Source organism: Heliconius melpomene, chromosome 11 (genome assembly GCF_056956725.1).
Source record: "Heliconius melpomene rosina isolate 202511_hmr_F chromosome 11, ASM5695672v1, whole genome shotgun sequence".
NCBI classification, from domain to species: domain Eukaryota; kingdom Metazoa; phylum Arthropoda; class Insecta; order Lepidoptera; family Nymphalidae; genus Heliconius; species Heliconius melpomene.
In genome coordinates, this window is record NC_140399.1 from 11972487 (window position 1) to 11993872 (window position 21386).

General features: G+C 33.7%; 1 protein-coding gene across 1 annotated transcript in view; it reads right to left on the reverse strand.

Moving 5' to 3' along the window:
* The window catches only part of LOC146534950 (FMRFamide receptor-like), a 48860-nt gene that overhangs the window by 17006 nt on the left and 10468 nt on the right, over positions 1 to 21386 (reverse strand). Inside the window, exon 2 of the mRNA XM_085193050.1 lies at positions 14217 to 14281. The gene's annotated coding sequence lies outside the window, so the exon portion shown is untranslated. The remainder of the gene's footprint in view (positions 1 to 14216; positions 14282 to 21386) is intronic.

The following is a 21386-nucleotide window of genomic DNA, read 5'->3' on the forward strand; positions in this document are numbered from 1 at the left end:
GTCTATAGATGTCAATTTGGCTTTTAATTTATATTATATCACTTCAAGCATATAATTTTCCTACAACTTATTTGTAGTTATAAGTTTTGTTTTCGTTTTCTTAGGGAGGAAACAGATCCCTTTTTAGCTTCACACATCCATATGAATATATTATACTAGCGGACGCGCGCAGCTTCGCTTGCGTATTATATACAATATTGAACCTAGTGTTGAGTTGAACCGTTTTGAACCGTTCCCATTATGACACTTCCGCTCCCCACTTTTCGCCTAATTCTGGAGGCACTGCATGTTGGCAGAACTTAATGCCGCATTTTGCCTTATTACCAGAACAAAAAAAGAGAATATTCAATATTTCATTTCCTCGAGTTTCAAGAAAACTCTTTCTTGTAAATGTTTCACCTATTAAAAGTTACCTACATAGTTTCCGCGAAGTCTTATCTATATATATAAAAGGACTTGTCCTCACTGACTGAGGTAAGACGCACGCACAGCCGTAACCGCTGTGCGTAGAAATGTGAGATTTAGACAGATGTTTACTTTTATAATCTGGACATCCACTAAGAAGGGATTTTGAAAAATTTTAACCCTAAAGGGGTGAAATAGAGGTTGAAAGTTTGTATGGAAAAAAAATTAAATCGGCACCGATTTTTATAAAATTTGAAATTTAGATTTTTAAAAATATTTAATTGAATACGTATTTCATCGTTTTCTAGAATTCTCCCCCTAAGGGTGCAAATAAGGGGTTGAAAGTTTGTATGGAAAAAGTCTTAAATTGCCACCGATTTTTATAAAATTTGATATTTAGACTCTTAACAATATTTCATTGAACACATGTTTCGTGGTTTATTCGAATTCACCCCTAAATACGCAAGCGAAGCTGCGCGCGTCCGCTAGTAGGTATATAAATTAAATGATACCGATTACTCTTATGTTCTGGTTTATTAGAAAACATCCATACTGTTACGATTACAAACGCTTAAGCACGACGTGACTATATCCCCTTTATTGCCCATAAAGTAGACGTTTGGGGAACGATAGCTTATGACCAGCTCGTTCACTCTCGTATGTTTTCATATTTCATGGATACTAATTGTTTAATATCACATTACTTTTGCTACAAAACATATAGTTATATTATAGGACATCGAAAGCAGTATCACACTCACCACCTCTGTGTGATCACCTACCTGATGGTAGGCTGCCCGTTGAAAAGTCCAATATCTTTTCAAGAGGCAGATCAAGATATTCTTTAACGTAGTGGATGAAGATTCCAGAAGTGGAAAAAAGTCTTTTAGCAGTATTATAATCAGTGTTATAATAAGTGTTGTACTAAGAAATGTGTTGTAGATATTTAAGTGGTGGTACGAAAAAAAAAATTAGTATGAACTATAAGTGTTTTTCTGAACTGCACTCGTAATCTATATATAATAAAACAGTTGTTCGATTAAATCTTTTAAATTCGATATTGGATTACTCGATTCGATTTGAGTATTTTTTGTAATATGCAATCATTATTATTACAGTTATTTTACAAAGAATATTATAAATGCTTACCCAAATCAATAATTTAACATTTAAGGCTGTTTCTGAACGAGTAAACTAAATCAACACATTTGACTGTCAGTCAACTCTGTTTATTAAATTAATAATCATGTAGTGCACGCGGGCGAAGCCGCGGGGGAGCCGCTAGTATGTACATAAAATAAAACAGAGTAATGCTACTGTGTTTTATTGGCCAAATTCAAGTCTAAGGATAAAATATAAAATACAAATAATACTATCTGTATATGCTGTCTACATTTGAAAAATAATGAATTTAAAACGATTCTAAGATTGCGTTTCACAGTGTCAAAGTAACTTTTCATTAATTCTTAGCATACCTTAAAGATAGCAAAGTTTCGCCGCGACTCAGATATAGAAGACTGAGTAGTGCTTCAACAAAGTTCCTGTGATCTAACATCGACGCTATGGAAGAAATTCAAGCAAGTTCAAACTTGGATTGTATATTTTTTTTATTTTTAATGTAACTAGAGGCCAGTGGTGGCGCAGTGGCACAACTGCATGACTGAATGCATCTAGGTGTGGGTTCGAATGAATGAAAATATTTTCTTTCTATCATCGCTCTGGTGTTGAGTTCCACCACTGAAAAAACCTGACTTCGTACTTTCTAATACGTGGCCCTCAGTAATTGTATGGATTTCTATATCTTAATCATGTGTGATTAAATTAGTATAATAAGTATGGGAAGGCTGCACTTTCTTCTAATGAGTTATTTTTTGTTGTTTTATATTTACTTTTAAATTAATTTAATAAGTTTTGATAAGTGCTATTTCTAGTCAACGCCTATATCCCTGGTTACCTAAGTTAAGTTACGATTGTGTTGAGATGCATCTCGTCACAACTTCATTAACAACATTAACTGACGATGATCTAAACGAAGGAGTACACATGGCATGTCTTCATGCACTGTGGCGCCGGCAGGGGCAGTGACTGTCTGATGTATGGTGTGTGAGGGCATGCACGGCTATTAGAGGGCGGACCAATATTAACTTGTATGTAGGTCGCTGCTTTGCTTATAAATATTAAAATATAGGAAAACAAATGTTATGAGTATGTTATATTTAAAAAATAAAATAAAAAGCGTAGAATGGAGTATCTTGACATTAGAACCTACTCCAACTTCTTATCTAATCCAACGGTACACACCATTAAAGAAAATTCTTAATAAAATATATTCCCATGAAAGAAAATCAGCAATTCCAAATTGTTTTCCGCGAGTTTCTTATTTCCAGACCACTGAGAGAGGAAATTGGCTTCTAATGAAACGGTTTAATTGATTCCCTCAATTACCGAGTTTGGTCAGCGAAGACCGCATTATCGAAATTTCACTTTATTATTATCATCTATAAATTTGTTTTGAATTTTCTGCTCTATTATTATGGCTTCTATTCATATTATCTGGACTTTATCGAGACGTGGTTCATTTTTAATTACTAAACATTAAGTACGGGCGTTACGGCTTCATTTCTTTTAAAAGTAAACCTGACTAAAGTAATTTTTACCCTTAGTTTCACGCTTCTTCACGCATATATGGCTACAGTGGCTCACTGGTTACAAGACAGCTAGCAGTAGTGTAACTGAATGCCATACTTCATCCTAACCACCACATACGCTATGTGACGGCCGTCACAGCGCAGTGGGCACCGAGCCTGAAGCCGCTGTGCACGCGTCCCGGCGGCGCGGCGCCTGCTCGTGATTGATACAGACGTCACAGAATACTCATCAAGGGAGTCAGTGGAGGCGAATGTGCTATTATGTCGTCAGATTTTATTACTTCCCTTTCATAACAATGCGAATGTTTAAAGGCGGAACCTGAGGCTATACTTCGACATTTTTTTAGTTTCACCCGCATACTGCAGGTCACATACTGCGGTAGACAGAAGGGACATAATGTTAAGAGATTCCGTTTCTCACGCTCTATCCAATTTTTGAGGCATAATGTGATATAGACGTGAATAAATATTTCACTTGCTTTAAGCAATAAGACCGCTTTTGCCTTTGCGTGTTTTTCTTTTATTTTTATTGATGTTGTTCTTTCTATATATTTCTTTTTTGTGTGCAATAAAGTAAATTCTATTCTATTCTATTCCTCGAGTGGGGATCGAACCCACAACCGCCGCGTTACTTATAAAAAATAATTTCTGGTCAACTGAGCTTCACTCGAATGAAGGACCTTTCCTAGATTCTGTAAAAGCACCTAAAAGGATTTTTTTTTTCCGCACTTCACTCGTTTGTATATATCTATCTATGTATATGTATATATATATGTATGTAAGTAGGTGTGTATGTTTGTGTATGTATATAAGTATAAATATATATGTTATTTATGTATAATTATTTATTATCATAAATTTAGTATGTATGTATTTGCTATTATTTATTTATTTAATTTGTAATTACAGTATATATGTATATAGGATGCATGTCTTTGGATGTATATGTAGCTATTTATGTATTTGAATCATTATGTGTCTTTATTATAATTACTTTTAATGTCTTATTTATTTTTCTCTCTGTGTTAAAAACTGCACTGTAATCTCTTCCCGCTGTTGGACAATCATATCTACTTCCTTTGGTTGGCTGTAAGAGATTTCTTTTAGAAAAAAGGCCACCATTGTTAACGAATATCTCAATTTTGTTTTACTTATATGTTATTTTTTAAAGTGCAATAAAGTATATATATAAGGATTTTTGTATAGCCAAGAATAAACTCGATGACTACTGTATATATGTGTAAGATCTTAGACATCGACATAAATGAATGTCCTATTGTAAAGTCACATGAAAACTAGCCAAATCAGATCTTACACATAGATATTACACAGATCTTACACTTGAAGTGGTTTTAAAATATGCTATGTTGTTAAAAATAAATTTCAGGACTGATCATTGAACTTGGCATACATTTACATCGTACACACAGTACAGTTTACACAGTACACGTATACACAGTACAGTTTATCGCTGAAGTCAACCACCAAGGCATGTAACATAATATTGAACTTGGCTCTCTTTTCACATTTATTCGATTATTTCGATTTTATTATATTAATAGTTAAGTTATAAAACACAGTAATATAGAGAAAGTAAGTCTCTAACACGATGTGTGTGTCACACTGAGTAACAGCTCCTACCTCTAGTAGTAAGCTAAGTACGTAAAATATTGTAATAATATTCCAACCTTCACACTTTATTTGGGGAGAAAGACCCTACTTAATATATTCCGTTTTTTATTTTTCGTTTGAAATCCAAACCAGAGTACCAGAGAGAGTGAACGGTAATGATTTGAATACTATTACAGTATTCCGCCAAGTTGAAATCGAATTTAAAACCATTGCGTTAACGCAGAAATTAACAATATAGTCAAAAATATAAAATTCGATACATATTTATTTTTTTATTTCATAGTAAAAATTGTGACACTTATACGATAGGAACAAGAAATAAAGATAAGATTGTTACTCCAAGTTTTCGCCTCAAAAAGTTAATAAATCTTTTATGGGTCTGAGCATACGTGTATATAATAAAATTCCACAGTGTATTCTAGATTTGCCACTACCAAAATTTAAAGTATTTGTTAAAAAAATTCTGACAAGTAAAGCTTATTACACTGTTCAAGAATATTTAGAGGACAAACATGTATGGAATTAATGTCTATTGAATGTAATGCAGGATAGCTGCCAGCTAATGTAATAGATTGTACCATTGATTTTGAAAAGAGCAACTGTTGAGTTTCTTGCCGGCTCTGGTCAACAGAACTGCCTTCCGAACCGGTGGTAGCTTTTTGTTCTTATGTTCATTCGACGATTCAAAAGTGCTTATTATAATTGCCTATTTGAATAAAGAATATTTTGAATTTTAATTTGAATATTTGCTGCATCCATATCGATACTCCAATTAAGCTCGACGGTCCGCTCAGAACTTTAGGAAGCAATTTTTGCTAACTCGATTAGTTAAGCTTTTAGTGTCGCCTGCAAAGTGCATCGTGGCGGTTAGAGCGGGAAGAGAGAAACATTACCTGTATTTTCTAACGAGGTGTAGCTGTGATATATTATTATTATTATTATTTTTTATTATCTGATTTGTTTGAAAATAAATAGAAAAATATCTGAGCTAACTCGATGCATGTACAACAAGAAATTATTATTTTTTCATGTTCTTCGTTCTAGTAATCAAACACAGCGTAGTGTTGAGTACCACCACTCAACACGCACTTAATAGGTTTATAGAGATAATAGTATAATTGTTACCAACTTATCGTAAATAATGTTTTGTAATTGACATTTGACACTTGTCTATGATTTGGTCTCAACTGGTACGCTCGAAGCGCCATAAATAAAGAACCGAACCGAACCGAACCGATCATTTGGTCCTGAAGTGATAGAAAACAATAGAATTATGATTGTATTTAACGACATTACGACAAGCCCACGGCACTGCTCCAAGTTTCAAATTATTTAGAAAATATGATAACATTACTTATAACTATCTTCCGCTTCTGATGTTAGATCGATACGACAACACTCTTATTATTCATTTTGACAATTATTCTAATTTATCCCAGACGGTACGGGCACAGACACTACACACCCCCCCCCCCACTGGTGTACATGAGGACGATGCTACATATCTATTTAATAGATACAAACACTACATCTACTATCATTTTTCTAATACACTCGTTTCTCTCGAAAATTAGTCTGACGGTGGAAAACAGTGTGTCTTAACACTAAGTACCCCTTGTATATCAACTATACCAATATGCACGGCGTTTAAAATTTTAAATAGACGTTAGGTGTAATCTCATGCAAACAATATAACTATAAAATCTGTATAGTAATATTGTTTACAGGACAAAAAAACATCACAAATCTATCGAATCCATCAAGAGTTTCTGCGCAAAAGTATAAACTGTAGTAGATATCTCCGACATTCGTATTATATTTTTTATTAAAACGCGGTCACAATAAAAACAGATAGTCAAGGAACCTTTGATGTAAAGCTCTGAACGAGCCGCTCTGATTCACGTCAATTCCCCATTATCACAGGATTTGACGTCTCACCTGCAAGTGAGGCTTTGAAGGCGACGAAATCCGATAAGCTCCTCGTCCACGTATGAGTCAGCTCCGCCGTAAGTAAGTTTTCTATCTTTAGTACATTTCAAAAATGTTATAAATACAAAATAATCACACAAAATAGGAAAAACTAAATGTAACCATAAGCTAAGTTAAAGTTGAGTTATTTAATTGTGAAATAGGCTGTTTCTGTAAAAGCTTAAAGAGTTTAATTTCCGAATTACATGTACTCGTACATTTTCAGAATATTCAATTTTCGTGTTTATTTTCAATCAAATTTGATAAAATTCGCGAATAATCCATTCGTTTACTTCGTGATTGGGGGATAAGTAGATTTAACGATTTAATTATTTTTCGTTACATTTATATCAAAAAAATCAGCTTCACGCTGTATCCCGCACACAGCGGGGTGGGCAGAGGGAACCTAGTGTAAAGACACTCCGTTTCCCACTAATTTGGTCGAAATCCTGCTTGTTCGATTGATTGGTTGGTATTAATTTTTGGCGCTATCCTACTAAGTATGATAGACGAGAATACAAATTGGAAAAAGCACGAGGTTGTGCTGGCACGAGACATATACCTTAATATTATTTAATTACTTACACGTACAAATACCGGCCACTAAGTAACCATCTCTAACTGAAACTTTCAGGTCTTAGGACGGGACTAGTTAGCGGAGGTACACTGAAGGGAAGTTAATGGTAAATGTAATTTAACCAATTAAAGCCCTGAAGGGACAACCGTTTAAATTACAAACAAAACTTCACGAAACCCTGAATAAATATCGTTATTTCTTATATTTTTTGAGTGTACGATGGTTATGAGTTCGTATTTCATTTGAGGATGTTTATTTTTCATTTATTTCGTACGTACAGTTTGGGGCAACATTGCATCCTACATTCACTTACATTAGAAGAAAAGAGAAAACGGAGTCTTAAAGATAAAGAATAAAAAAATATCATGAAATGTTTTGTTACAATTATGAAACTACAGCTGTAATAGTATAAGTGTACACGAGCGTGCACGTTAATGACACAAGTTTAAACTATAACTTGATTTACTTCAAGAAAACACAAGACATTAAAGACAAAGCTTAAATCACTTGAAGTAACTACTTTGTAAATTCTATTAGCTACTTTTGTTTAGGTTCTGGTTTAATAAGGAACTTAAATTTCATTTTATATCTTAAGAAGATTAATGATTTGAGTTATGTGAATTAAAAGCTAATAAATATTTTAATAACAGAGTTTCAAAAGGGGTTTCAATCTTCACTAAAGGCCGTGTGATGAACGTGATATTCTACGTCTAGACAGTTGTCAGATGATAACAGATGTCTGTATTATTTGAGCACAGTGGCGTCTCACTGTAAACACGGCTGAACTCAACACACAGCGTGCGTGTGGGACGAAGTAGTAAGTAGCACCAAGAAGTGGGCAGAGGGAACCTAGGATTTAGATTTATTGTATGCCTAACTTGCTTGTGCGGAAAATACATACACTGATATTGAACTGTAAGGGAAGGCCGTTTTACAAATTTACAAAATAAATTGAATAAAAGCTGTCTTGATTCACAGATAAATTAACAACGGCTGTGTACCACAGGACACTCGAACCACAACCATCAGGCGCAGTGGTTAGTGTCATGTCACTTAGTGATGCGGGACCTCCTCTGAGTGAATACGTGGTCAACTTCATGTGTAATTGGAGGAAATTGAATTTTGATATGTAAATTATACACGTTATTGATATTGTCTTTGAGAAAAAGTGTAAAGTGCCTTTTGGGACATCGTCTGCATTGGTTGTAGGTTCGACTCCCACTTGAGGGCGTTATTTATTTTTACTTTCCAGAGTTGGTAAAACAAGGCTTGAATTCGGGAGGGAAGTAGAGAAAGGAATGTCTTACCACTAAGTTCCCTCTTTTTTTTTTTGTCGCTGGGAAATGCATTTACGCAGACCGCCCATACGCAAGGCGTGCCTTACGGATGACGGTATTACGGTACTGTGGGACTCATCGGTAAAACCGATCCTACCCACTAAAACCCAGCGGAAACCCTCTCCACCAAAATGAGACGCCGCAAGATCGCTCGCGCATGCTACTACGACGCCTCAGTGGAAGGCCTTTTGCAGGCCATCGTCGCTTTCTGGGTGCCCTGGGGTTTCTCCTAGGGCATCCGCAGCCTTGATAACCTGCAGGAAGATCACCCTGACCCTCCCGCGGTAACTCCTCTAGGGTAGGAGGAATAGAAGTACTAAGTTCCCTCTGCCTCAACTGCTATGTGCGAGATACATCGTGAAGTTTCGTTACAACAACATATACGTATTCCCGCGTAGTAATATAGGAAAATAAGGAAGAGGGTGAATGAAATCTGTGGCGATTGACCTAAATGCGTGACGACAGATTACGTCAGGCTTTGATTCTCATACGTAGTATGTAGGTCATTACACATATACCTATGTACCTATGTACTTGTATGTTGGGGGGCTGTAATATTATGTACGTATATTATTTTTTATACTAAAATTACTAACTAGTTTCCGTTAGACACATTTTTCGCATAAATGAATTTTAAATAATTGACAGTTCAGGCGTGCAAAGCCGCGAATGAATTGCTAGTATGTATGTAGTTATATCTATACTAATATAATAAAGCGGAAGAGTTTGTTTGTTTGTTTGTTTGTTTGTTTGTTTGAACGCTAAGATCTCTGGATCTACTGGTCCGACTTTCATTGTTTTTGTTTTGTATGAAAGCTGCATTCTTCAGAAGTGCTATAGGCTATATAACATTACATTACACATATATACTAATATATTTTAAAGTACATTCTAATTTGACATGCAATTCATTCTGCCATGTTAATAACAACCGTCGTTGCTACGCGACCGCTACCGCGACGTTTTGATATTCATCCTTATGAAAATAAATATAATAGTCACTTTCAGCATTTTATCTAGATTGAAATTATAGTTTACTGTATAACATACTAATAAATAATTAAGGAGATGTCACTGATTCCAAATGACCTAGCCACCTAACGGGCGGCACAGTATGACCGACGCGAACGGGCAGATGACGTTGATTGGATGTAATAAAACCTACATTTTCGAACTTTATTTGCTGTTTATAATTAATTTAAAATACACTTTGGTTCTCTTCTTATTTTATTTGATATTGCAGGCAAAAAATATCCTTTTAGGTAGTTTTTAGGTACGGGTTATTTTTACTTCTTATGGTATTTTTACTTAATTTGTAGTTATTTTTACTTCTTATGTTGGTTTTCAATTTCTCAGATATTTTTTCCAATAATATGTCTCTACTTATTATTATTTTTGATTATTTAAGCTTATATTTTCTTACTAATTCTATTGAAAACTGAAAATATAGTTAATAAATATTCTTATAGTTTAAGCAGGCGTAGCCGCGTCCGGGTCCACTAGTCGGTTCATAAATAAAAAAGTTATGTCAATTTAAAGTACTTACGTTCAACAAATTTGGTAATTGCCGTAACAGTAATTTTATACAACTGTTTTATTAAATTGACTGAATCTTTAGTTTTCAATTTATCTATACTAATCTATACTAATATAATAAAGCGGAAGAGTTTGTTTGTTTGTTTGTTTGTTTGTTTGTTTGAACGCTAAGATCTCTGGATCTACTGGTCCGATTTACATTGTTTTTGTTTTGTATGAAAGCTGCATTCTTCAGAAGTGCTATAGGCTATATAACATTACATTACACATATAAACTAATATATTTTAAAGTACTTTCTAATTTGACATGCAATTTTTTCTGCCATGTTAATAACAACCGTCGCGTCGCTACGCAACCGTTACCGCGACATTTTGATATTGATCCTTATGAAAATAAATATAATAGTCACTTTTGGCATTTTATCTAGATTGAAATTATAGTTTACTGTATATCATTCTAATAAATAATTAAGGAGATGTCACTGATTCGGAATGACCTAGCCTACGGGCGGCATAGTATGAGTATGACCGACGCGAAAATATTCTTATAGTTCAAGCAGGCGTACCCGCGTCCGGGTCCACTAGTTTATTAATATTTCTATTTCAAGTGGGCGTAGCCCCGTAAGGGCCCACTAGTAAATAATAGAGGCCGTCGTGACGCAGCGGCACAAGGGTGTGACTTAAGGCAACGGTTGTGGGTTTGATTCCCACTCGATGAAGTGAAATATTTATTTAAGTTTATATTTCCATTTCTTCGCTCTTGTGTGGAGGCAAAGCGCGGCGTTGAGTTCTGTCCCTCAACACGCAATACCTCCAGAATTCGGCAGAAAGAGGGGAACGGAGTGTTTTAACACTAGGTTCCCCCTGTATACCCTGCTGTGTGTGGAATACATGCTGCAACACCGTTTGCAGTTGGTTTACGATTGCCCTCGCTTGATTTAATGTTCCACTCCCGTTTTAATTTGATGTCGTAACACTGATACTTCGATAGGAATTGTAAATTACAATTGCGTCTGCGAAATATCTATTTAAAACTAGCTATTTATCAGCCTGTGATTTTGCTTGTGTGGTTTTTGATTTTCCCAAGTAATATATTTTTGGAATAAAATGTAACCCATAATTTCCAAAAATTAATCAACATTTCATTAATTAAGATATTATAAAAACGACAGTATAACAAACATTGAAGCCCTATTTTTTTCCTTTTGGAGTGTATTGTCCAAAGTGACTTTATTAGTTTTTACAATATTTTGCTAGCCATCCATTTATTTTTAGGGTTCCGTACCTCGAAAGGTAAAAAGGCTTTGTCGACCAAGTGCACGTTTGTGAAGACCATTTCGAGATTGTGTGGAGGTATCAAACTAAAATTGGTAAATATCTAGACACGTTGTCACGATTCGTATTATATTGGTACTCCCTACAACTGCAGTTACATCTGTCAGGTATGGACGCGGTGCCAACAGCGGTGGATGCCAGGTTATGTTTATTTTAGTCGTCGTACCGCGTCTATTGGACACGTATGAGGAACATGTTTGTTCATTTGTGATAGTGTTTTATCAGGTAGCCACATAGATAGTAAAGAGTATTTAGTGTTAAGATACTTCGTTCTCCACGCACTGAAAAATTTTCAAGACACTGCGTAGACGAAACTAAGATTTATTTAACGAACGAACTTCTTTGGAAAAGACGTTTTGTAGAAAAAATTATAACTCTTTATAATTCTAAATGCTTATTGATAATCTGAACATTTGACGATTTGAATATATACAAGCAGTGATATACACTGTGTATATAGCACTCCCGAGTGTCTTAAGTTTATATTCCCTCTGTTTACCCTGCTATACGAGGGATGCGCTTATTCCGTTCTTCCATTAAAAATGGTATCTATTTAATTCCGTCGACGTATGTTTCCAGAATGTTGAATGAAGCAATTGAGCCAGCCTGACTTGTACATTTGGAGGTTCAAAATAGAAGTGACAACGTGACGGTGTGAGTGACACAATGATGGGTGACTCAGGGGCGTTGCAGAACAAGTGTTTATTCATACAATTATATAGCCGACGTAATCAAGAAAGGGCCTATGATCTCCAACGACAATTGTGTATTTTTCTTTTGTTCTTAGGTTTCCGCACCGCACCGTACGAAAGAAAAAAAAACGAAACCCTTATAGGAAACCCTCACTTTGTCACTAAAAATTTACACAATCATCCACAAGCAAATCTTATGCAATGATGACTCTATTTAATATCTTCTCTATTCCCTCCACTCTAATTTATCAACAATGATCAATAACTACTAATGACGACAATAGCATCTATATATAATAAAACAGTAAAAATATTTAGTCTCTACATTTAGTATTTTTGACTAAAATGGATAGAGGGGTACTTAAAAAGTATAATAGAAAGCAAAAATTTTTTTTTTAATTTCTTGTCTGTCTGTATGTATGGTCACGCTAATCGTCGAAAGCACTGAATCGATTTACATAAAACTTTCACCAATCTCTTTCTTTTAACCCAGCTTAACATCTTAAATTTGTTTCATTAAAAAAAAGTTATCGGCATTTGAATGAACTCGAGGCATGAGTTTGCCTGCAAATATAAAGCAATCCATATCTATACTTATACTTATAATAAATCTGTATTTGTTTGTAACTAATCTGTATTTTAAACTGACTTTCAGCACAAGGAAAGATTCTCAATTAATTATTTTCGATTCGATAGTCGAATCATTTATTCGATTTATTATTTTGGATTCGATTTCGATATTGGATTATTCTATTTGGTTTGGGTATTTTTTGTCAGTCAATTCTGTTTATTAAATGAATAATCATGTAGTTCAAGCGCTAGTTGTTCAATAAATTTGTACTAAGCGGAGTGTAAATTTGTTTCGCCGCCGCGTTGCGGTCGCGCTGACTGGCTAGTTCGTGCTCCACGCGTGCGGTCGATGGTGGCGTGTGTGGTTGAAGCTACTATTGAAAATTAATGGTAAAATATATATTATTTGTGTTTTCAGTTGAAAAAATGATTCTCAAAATGTGATGAAATAACCAAGTACATTAAAAAGTAACCATATCATATGCAGCCTAAAGTAGTATATAAGGACAGTCTGTACATAATTTAAATATAAATTATTTTTTAACAAAAAGAAAAACCGACTACTAATGATTTTAAGCGATGGGTATGATCTTAAAATGATGCTTCTTAAACGAGTGGTGACGGTGGTGGTAGTGGTTGTCAACGAGTGTTTGTGATTGTCCTATGTAAAATTTCACTTAACAACATTTTCACAACATTTTGATATAGTGACAAAAACATACATAAAAATATTCGGGTGAATTAGGAATCTCTCCCTTTTTTGAGGTTGGTTGAAAGAAATGCAACGATCAGGAATCTCACTTCTGACATCAATTTAAAAAGTTTTTGCTTGTAACTATTACAGTATAATTATTTTTTTACCAATAAAAACAAACTTTCTCAATTTTCACCGGATCCCATAATCGGAACCTAACCAAACTCTTCTTCACCAAATTATCCTTGAAGTGTATCCTTTCAAATAAAAAAAGAATCATCAAAATCGGTTTGCGCGACATTGAGTTATTCGTCTATTTGTCGCGCACATACCTAATGCGACGTGTGATTTTCTCAAAGATACGCGCGCGCCCTTTAGTCTACATATATAAAAGAGAAGAAGAAACGTGAAATTTGGACAGATGTTTACTTTTGTAATCTGGACATCCACTAAGAAGGGATTTTGAAAAATTTAACCCCAAATGGGCGAAATAGGAGTTGAAAGTTTGTATGGTATTTTTTTTAAATCGCTGCCGTTTTTTATGAAATTTGAAATTCAGACTCTTAAATAGATTTCATTGAACACGTGTTTCGTGGTTTTTTAGTATACACCTGCTAAGGGTGCAAATAAGGGGTTGAAATTTTTATTCGAAAAATCTTTAAAAGGCCACCGATTTTTATAAAATTTGAAATTTAGACTTAAAAATATTTAATTGAACACGGGTTTTATGGTTTATTATAATTCACCTTTAAGAGTACAAGTAAGCAGGCGAAGTCGCGCGCGTCCGCTAGTGTAATATAAATGTGTTATTTTATAATTAACCTTTCTAAAGTTGCACCGGGTCTATCATCACTAGGAAGATTCAGCTGCAGGTTTACAAGGTAGATCTGAAACAAAATAAGATTTATGTTAATTGTAGAAATGAATATACATATTTGTAATAATTAATACAGAACTTATATTTAGTTTCACGTTATATCCCGCATATGACAGGATAGGTCCTGACCTAGTGTCGAGACTCTCCGCTCCGATACAACTTACCGTCGAAGTGGCATTAAGTGTTTAGTGGCTGAACTCAATGCATATAAAATGTGATATAGAGCTTATTAGAGTAAAATAAAAAGATAGATAGATGGTTGCAGGTTCGAATCTCACTCAGGGAATGAACTATGACTTTTCCGCTCTGGCGTGGGAAAGAGCGACGTAGAGCCCACTACGTAACGTGCAGTGTTCACATTTCATGATGTAATAAGGGTAGAACAGAATTGCCTTATGGGCGTTATGCGTACTGGGAAAGCTTTTGCTTAAAAGATACAGAAAACAATAAAATTTTATATAAAAGAAGTAATTTTACATTTCACAAATAAATCCTTTTCTTCGGATAGAATGTTAAAATGAAGGCGTTTGTTTGATTGAGCTCAGCGTTGCGAGACAAAGGAGTACGTACTGTGGGGGTTTATTGTCTTTTTGTTTTATTTTATTGTATTGATAGTGCCAAGTTAAATAATAAAGGATAAATATCATTCTTTATCAACAGGAAACATTGTTTTTTTCGAAATTATCGTATAATCTTCTATTGAGATCCTATTTCCTGCCCTGCCCATTCCCATTGCCAATTAATCTGCCTATTTTTTTAGCAAAACTGTTGGAAAAAAAGAGGAACCCAATGCTGCACTTTGTCTGTCAGAGCGGGGAAATGAAAACAAACGAATAATATAATCACTACCAAAATGAGATTGAACCCCACTACCATCGCGATATCAATCAGCCAGTCAATTATCCACTGCGCAACGACGACCTCGAAATCGTTTTGTAGTTAATTTTACAATTTGAAATATCTTACTTGTTTATATAAGTGAAGCGAAATGTACAATTCTTCAAGCGTACACTATTACAAAAGTCATAAACTTTTATTTTCAAATTCCAATACTCTCTTTAGGAGCGAGGTCTCGTCTCGCGCCGGTCTCGGTGCTTGTGGGATATAAAAGTATAAGTGGAATTAGACTTGATTTACTAGGCCATTTACATCATTTAAATAGTAATAGTTTTATTGAACAATTTAAAGCTAAAATAAGATATTTTATTTTAACTATATTAACTAGCTTCCAATATAAAAAAAAATCAATACAATATTGCTATTTTGTATAATGCGTGGATTAGTGTTTGATATTATACACGATGTCTTTGGTTTTCGATCCAGAAGCAGCGTTAAGTTACGCCGCCCAGTACGCATTGGTTATGCAAGGGCCGCACGACGGCGTGAACAATTAAGTCTCTGTCTATCCATATACAAGCGTAACCTCTAAGCGGGAGACGCGTACATCGGTACGGTAAAGTAATCGAGTACTTAATTGTATCTAAACAACTAAATAAATGAAGATTCTTTAAAAATTAAAAATTATTCCTATATATAGTCACATTCCGGTGACATACGTCATATAAGTCGGGTGTTCTGTACATTGACCTTGATTAAAATTCACGTATTCATGTATAAAGTGCTTAAAGTCAACTGAACTAGCGTAATTCGTGATTTTAATGTTACGTGCGATTACTGGGAACTAAAAAGTTTTGAATTTGTTGTCGTAAATACGATAAAAACTAAGTGATAAAAATCTAGTGTGCAAGTAATAGTTATAATCTACCGTCTAATGTTAAAAAAAGTGAGATGACTAGAATTTGCATACATTACCTGAGCAGTGGATATCATATTTTTGCATATTGTGATTGTGTTGTTGTGGACTGGTTAGAAAAGTTAAGCTTAATAATTGAGGCGACGCTAGTTCGAAACCTACACTTTACGAAATAGGCATTGCTTTACGAAATAGGCATTTTTTTTTTATTTTTTTATTTTTACTTTTTTTACTACAATTTTATTTTAAAAACTTTTGTTTAAAAATGACAAATGAATGTTGTGCCTGTAAAGCAAGTGTACTTGTTACTCAAAAAAGACTAAAATGTGTAAAGTGTCAGGCTCAATATCATTTGGAGTGTATTACGTCGATTGGTAATAAGCCTATAGTAACGCGGGGCCAGTGGACGTGCCCAAATTGCTATAAAATTCGAAACAACACAAATGTAACGCCGTCTCCGCCTGTAACGGATATCAATAAAGACAAAAGCGATATCCATAGAGACTGGCTAACGGCAATAAGAAGTGAAGTAAAAGAGGCGATATCTCAAACGATTAGTTTAGAATTAAAAAATATACGTGAGGAACTATCTGGCTTGCAAGATATAAAACAATCTTTGGAATATTTCTCTAGCCATTTTGATGCGATCAATAAAGAATTAGAGGAAGCAAGAAAAGAAATAATTGATCTCAAAAAAAACAATAACGATATTCGTCAGGCGTTGAATTCTCAAAGCAATACCATTAATAACTTAGAAAAGGAATTGAGAGCAGCCAATCTAGAGTTACACTGTGTTCCAGAACACAGGAGTGAAAATCTAGTTACAACAATAGAACAGATTGGGCGAATAATAAATGTACCAATATCGGAAGGTGTTATATCTAAGTGCACTCGTATAGCCAAAATTAACAAAGAAACGACACGTCCGAGATCAGTTTTAGTAAAATTCAGCAATCCATTTTTTCGAGATCGTTTCCTGGCAGGTGTGATAAATTTTAATAAGAGTAATAAAGAAAATAAACTAAATACAGCACATCTTGGGATTTCTGGGGAAAAGAAGCCAATATATATATCAGAACATTTAACATCAACGGCTAAGGATATTTATGCAGCTGCCAGAATTTTTGCGAAAGATAAACAGTACCGGTTTGTGTGGTCACGCAATAGTAATATCTATCTTCGAAAATCAATATCTAGTGACGTAATACTGGTTAAATCAAAGGATATTTTAAGAACATTACAATAAGAATTAAGTGGTGGTTTCCTATATTCATATTTTTTTGTTTTTTTTTTGTATTGCTTTACTTTTCAATTTTCATAAATGGTAAAACAACTAAAAATATTTTACCAAAATGTAAGAGGTATACGGACTAAAACGAATGTTATTTATCTTGCACTTCTCAATACTGATTTCGATGTTATAGTTTTAAGTGAAACTTGGCTCAATGATAGCATATCATGTGGTGAAATTATTGACAATCGTTACACTGTCTTTCGCCGAGATCGTGAGTCTACAGATAGTTGTAAATCTGATGGAGGAGGCGTATTAATTGCAGTTTCTAAGCGATATAAGAGTTGCAGAATCCACTCCTGGGAATCCAGATGTGAAGATCTTTGGGTCAATATTATATTGGACTTAACAACACTTTCTATATGTGCAGTTTATATACCATCGCCTTTGAAATGTGAAGTATTGGAAAACTATATAAACAATGTTGAACGGATTGTAAATAAGCAATCATGTACTGTTCTGATAGGAGATTTTAATATACCATCAATTCATTGGACTTCTAAAGATTCTGATCCTAACAAACTCATTCCGGACCAAAAAAGCACAGCGGGTACATTAATACATGATTTTATGGCAATAGCAAATTTATCTCAGCATAATGAGGTTTGTAATTCATATGGAAAAATATTAGATCTAGTTTTTAGCAATTGCAACAACGTTAGAACAAAATATAGTACATTTTCTGCATGTCCAATAGATAAATACCATCCTCCCTTAGTTATAAATTATGAAACAGCTAGCAAAGATATATTACTACAATCGCCTACAATTATACGACACAAATTTTTAAGTGCCAATTATAACTTAATTAATGAAAATCTAGCAGCAATAAATTGGGAACTATTATTTCGAAATTGTGCCAATGTAAATGAAATGACGGAAGTATACTATAAAGAAATACGTCAAGTAATTGAAGCTTGTGTTCCAAAAAAGATAATAAGGAAAAATAATTTATATCCCATGTGGTTTTCTGCTAACTTAATCAAAAGATTAACTGAAAAAAATAAATACAGATTACGTTTTAAAAAATATAAAAACCCACTTGATGAAATTGAGTTCAAATTACTTCGAGACAGGTGCGAACTTCTTATAAGAAAAGATTATAAAAATTACATCGACAGAGTTGAGAATAATATATCTATTGACCCTCAGTTCTTTTATTCATATTTAAAACAAAAACGATGCAATAAATGTGACTATCCAGCTATTATGACACTAAGAGGTTCTACGTTTACTAATGGAACAGACATTGTTAAGGAATTTGCTAATTATTTTTCTAGCGTATATACTCAAAACAAAGCAGCAACGTCATTTAATCTGAAAAATAACTCGCTGAGTGAATGCCAGATATCTTATTTGCAAAAAACTTATATTACCGAAAAAGAAATAGAAAATAAGTTGAAAAGTGTAAAAGCGAACAAAGGAGCTGGGCCAGATGATATACCCCCAATTTTTGTAAAACGCTGCGCACTATTTTTAACTAAGCCCTTATTTCTTATATATAGAAAATCTTTGGATGAAGGAGAATTTCCCAAAATATAGAATATTTAAAAGCAACGACAAAAAGGAAATATCAAACTATAGACCGATATGCATATTATCTATTTTTGGCAAGATTTTCGAATATTTCATCTGTCAAGCACTTAATTGGCACATGAAATCTATATTTACTGAAGATCAGTATGGTTTTATTAGCAAAAGGTCTACCACGTCAAATTTGGTTTTATTCGTAGATAATTTGTCAGAATCCGTCGATAAGGGTAGCCAAGTAGACTGTATATACACAGATTTTGCCAAAGCGTTCGATGTCGTCAGTCATTCAATTCTTATAGATAAACTTGAGATTTATGGTATTTATGGAAATCTACTGGACTGGTTTAGATCCTACTTGATCAATAGAGAAATGAACGTAGTTATTGCAGGATATAAATCCCATACGTTTGTTGCAACATCAGGAGTACCCCAGGGCTCTCATCTGGGACCAGTTTTATTTGGAATTTTCATTAATGACATAGTAAAAAATTTTAAAAATTGTCATTTTAATTTGTATGCTGATGATCTCAAGTTTTATAAAGAAATTAATGATATAAATGACTCATTGTTAATGCAGCAAGACCTGGACAATTTAGCTGTTTGGTGTAATGAAAATCAATTAAAATTGAACTATCAGAAGTGTTTTGCTATTACGTTCAGTAGAAAGGTACATAACTTTAATTTTAATTATAACTTAAATGGAGAGACACTGAATAAGACAAAACAAATCAGAGACTTGGGCATCACAATTGATAATAAGTTAAGCTTTGTACCTCATATTGATAATTTGTTAAAAACAACATTAAAGACTGTAGGATTTATCATAAGGAAGAGTAAAGAATTTAAAAAATCAAAGACTAAACTAATATTATTTAATTCAATGGTGAGAAGTAAGCTAGAATATTGTTCCACTGTTTGGAATCCTTTCTATCAAATACATACTGACAGGATAGAGAGAGTACAAAAGAAATTTTTAAAATATTTAAATTATAAGGATAATGGGATAAACAAAAATAAAAGGTACAAAGATATTTTAAAATTTTATAAAACGCTTTCCCTATCCAGCCGTAGAGTCATGCTCGATATTTGTTTTTTGCACAAACTTATAAATGGAGAAGTGGACTGCAATAAACTGCTAGAAAAAATTATGCTTGCTATACCAAGACAAAATGCAAGAGTACGAACAAAGAAAAAATACACTTTTCTAAGTAGAAAAGTAAGATCTAACCTGGGTACAAATGCCCCTATGAACCGAGCTATGAAAAACTATAACGAAATTTTTAACATGGCAAATATTGATATTTTTAGAGACTTAGGTACATTATTTAAAAGAAAAATTAAAAAATATTTTTTACAATGTGATTAGAGAACTGTTTTTTAACATTATTATTTATTTTTTGTTTTACTCTTATTATATTATATTTTTTTTTAACTAATGTAATATCTATATACATATTTTTTATTTATAAATTTTAGCAGTAAAATCATTTTTAATTGTTTTTAAATTAGGTGTAGAATATTAGGTTTTAGAATACCTGCTTTTAGTTATAATCATGTTGAGCTAGCCTGTAAGTGTGATGTACAATGTAAAACATTTTTAAACCTTTGTACTTTGTTTTTTAATTGTATCTTTTGTATGTTACGTTGGCTTGCCTAATAAATAAATAAATAAATATATACAATACATATATACAAATATAGTTTAATGAGTTCAAAGTGGCCACAATGAGCGACATGGACAACAATTATATAATTACTAGCGGACGCGCGCAGCTTCGCTTGCGTATTTAAGGGTGAATTCTAATAACCCATGAAACATGTGTTCAATGAAATATTTTTAAGAGTCTAAATTTAAAATTTTATAAAAATCGGTAGCGATTTAAAGATTTTTCCATACAAACTTTCAACCCCTTATTTGCACCCTTAGGGGGAGAATTCTAGAAAACGACGAAACAAGTGTTCAATTAAATACTTTTAAAAGGTATTAATTTAAACGGTGCCGATTTAATTTTTTTTCCACACAAACTTTGAACCCCTATTTCACCCCTTTAGGGTTAAAATTTTTCAAAATCCCTTCTTAGTGGATGTCCAGATTACGAAAGTAAACATCTGCCCAAATTTCACTTTTCTCCCATCAGCGGTTACGGCTGTGCGCGTGTCTTACCTCAGTCAGTGAGGACAAGTTCTTTTATATATATAGATTGCAACAATGAAAATAGAATAAAAAAATAGAATGAAAATAAATGGCCCCAAGAATTAGAACTTATTACTTACTAACTATATTCTATATTTACCTATCTAGATATAGAGACTCAAATAAGATGTAATGCGTTCATTGTACTTAACTAATGTCCTCTACGATGAATGCCTATAAAGTACTATTGAACTCCAATATCAACAAATAAATAACTTCAGCTACTTTGTTTTAGTCGCTAAAGTTTTGAGTTTTGATTATAAGCGAATGATGTTCGTGAAATGAGTACAGATGGTGCTGTTACCATTGCGGTGGTTAGGGAGGTACGGGGGGGGGGGGGGGGG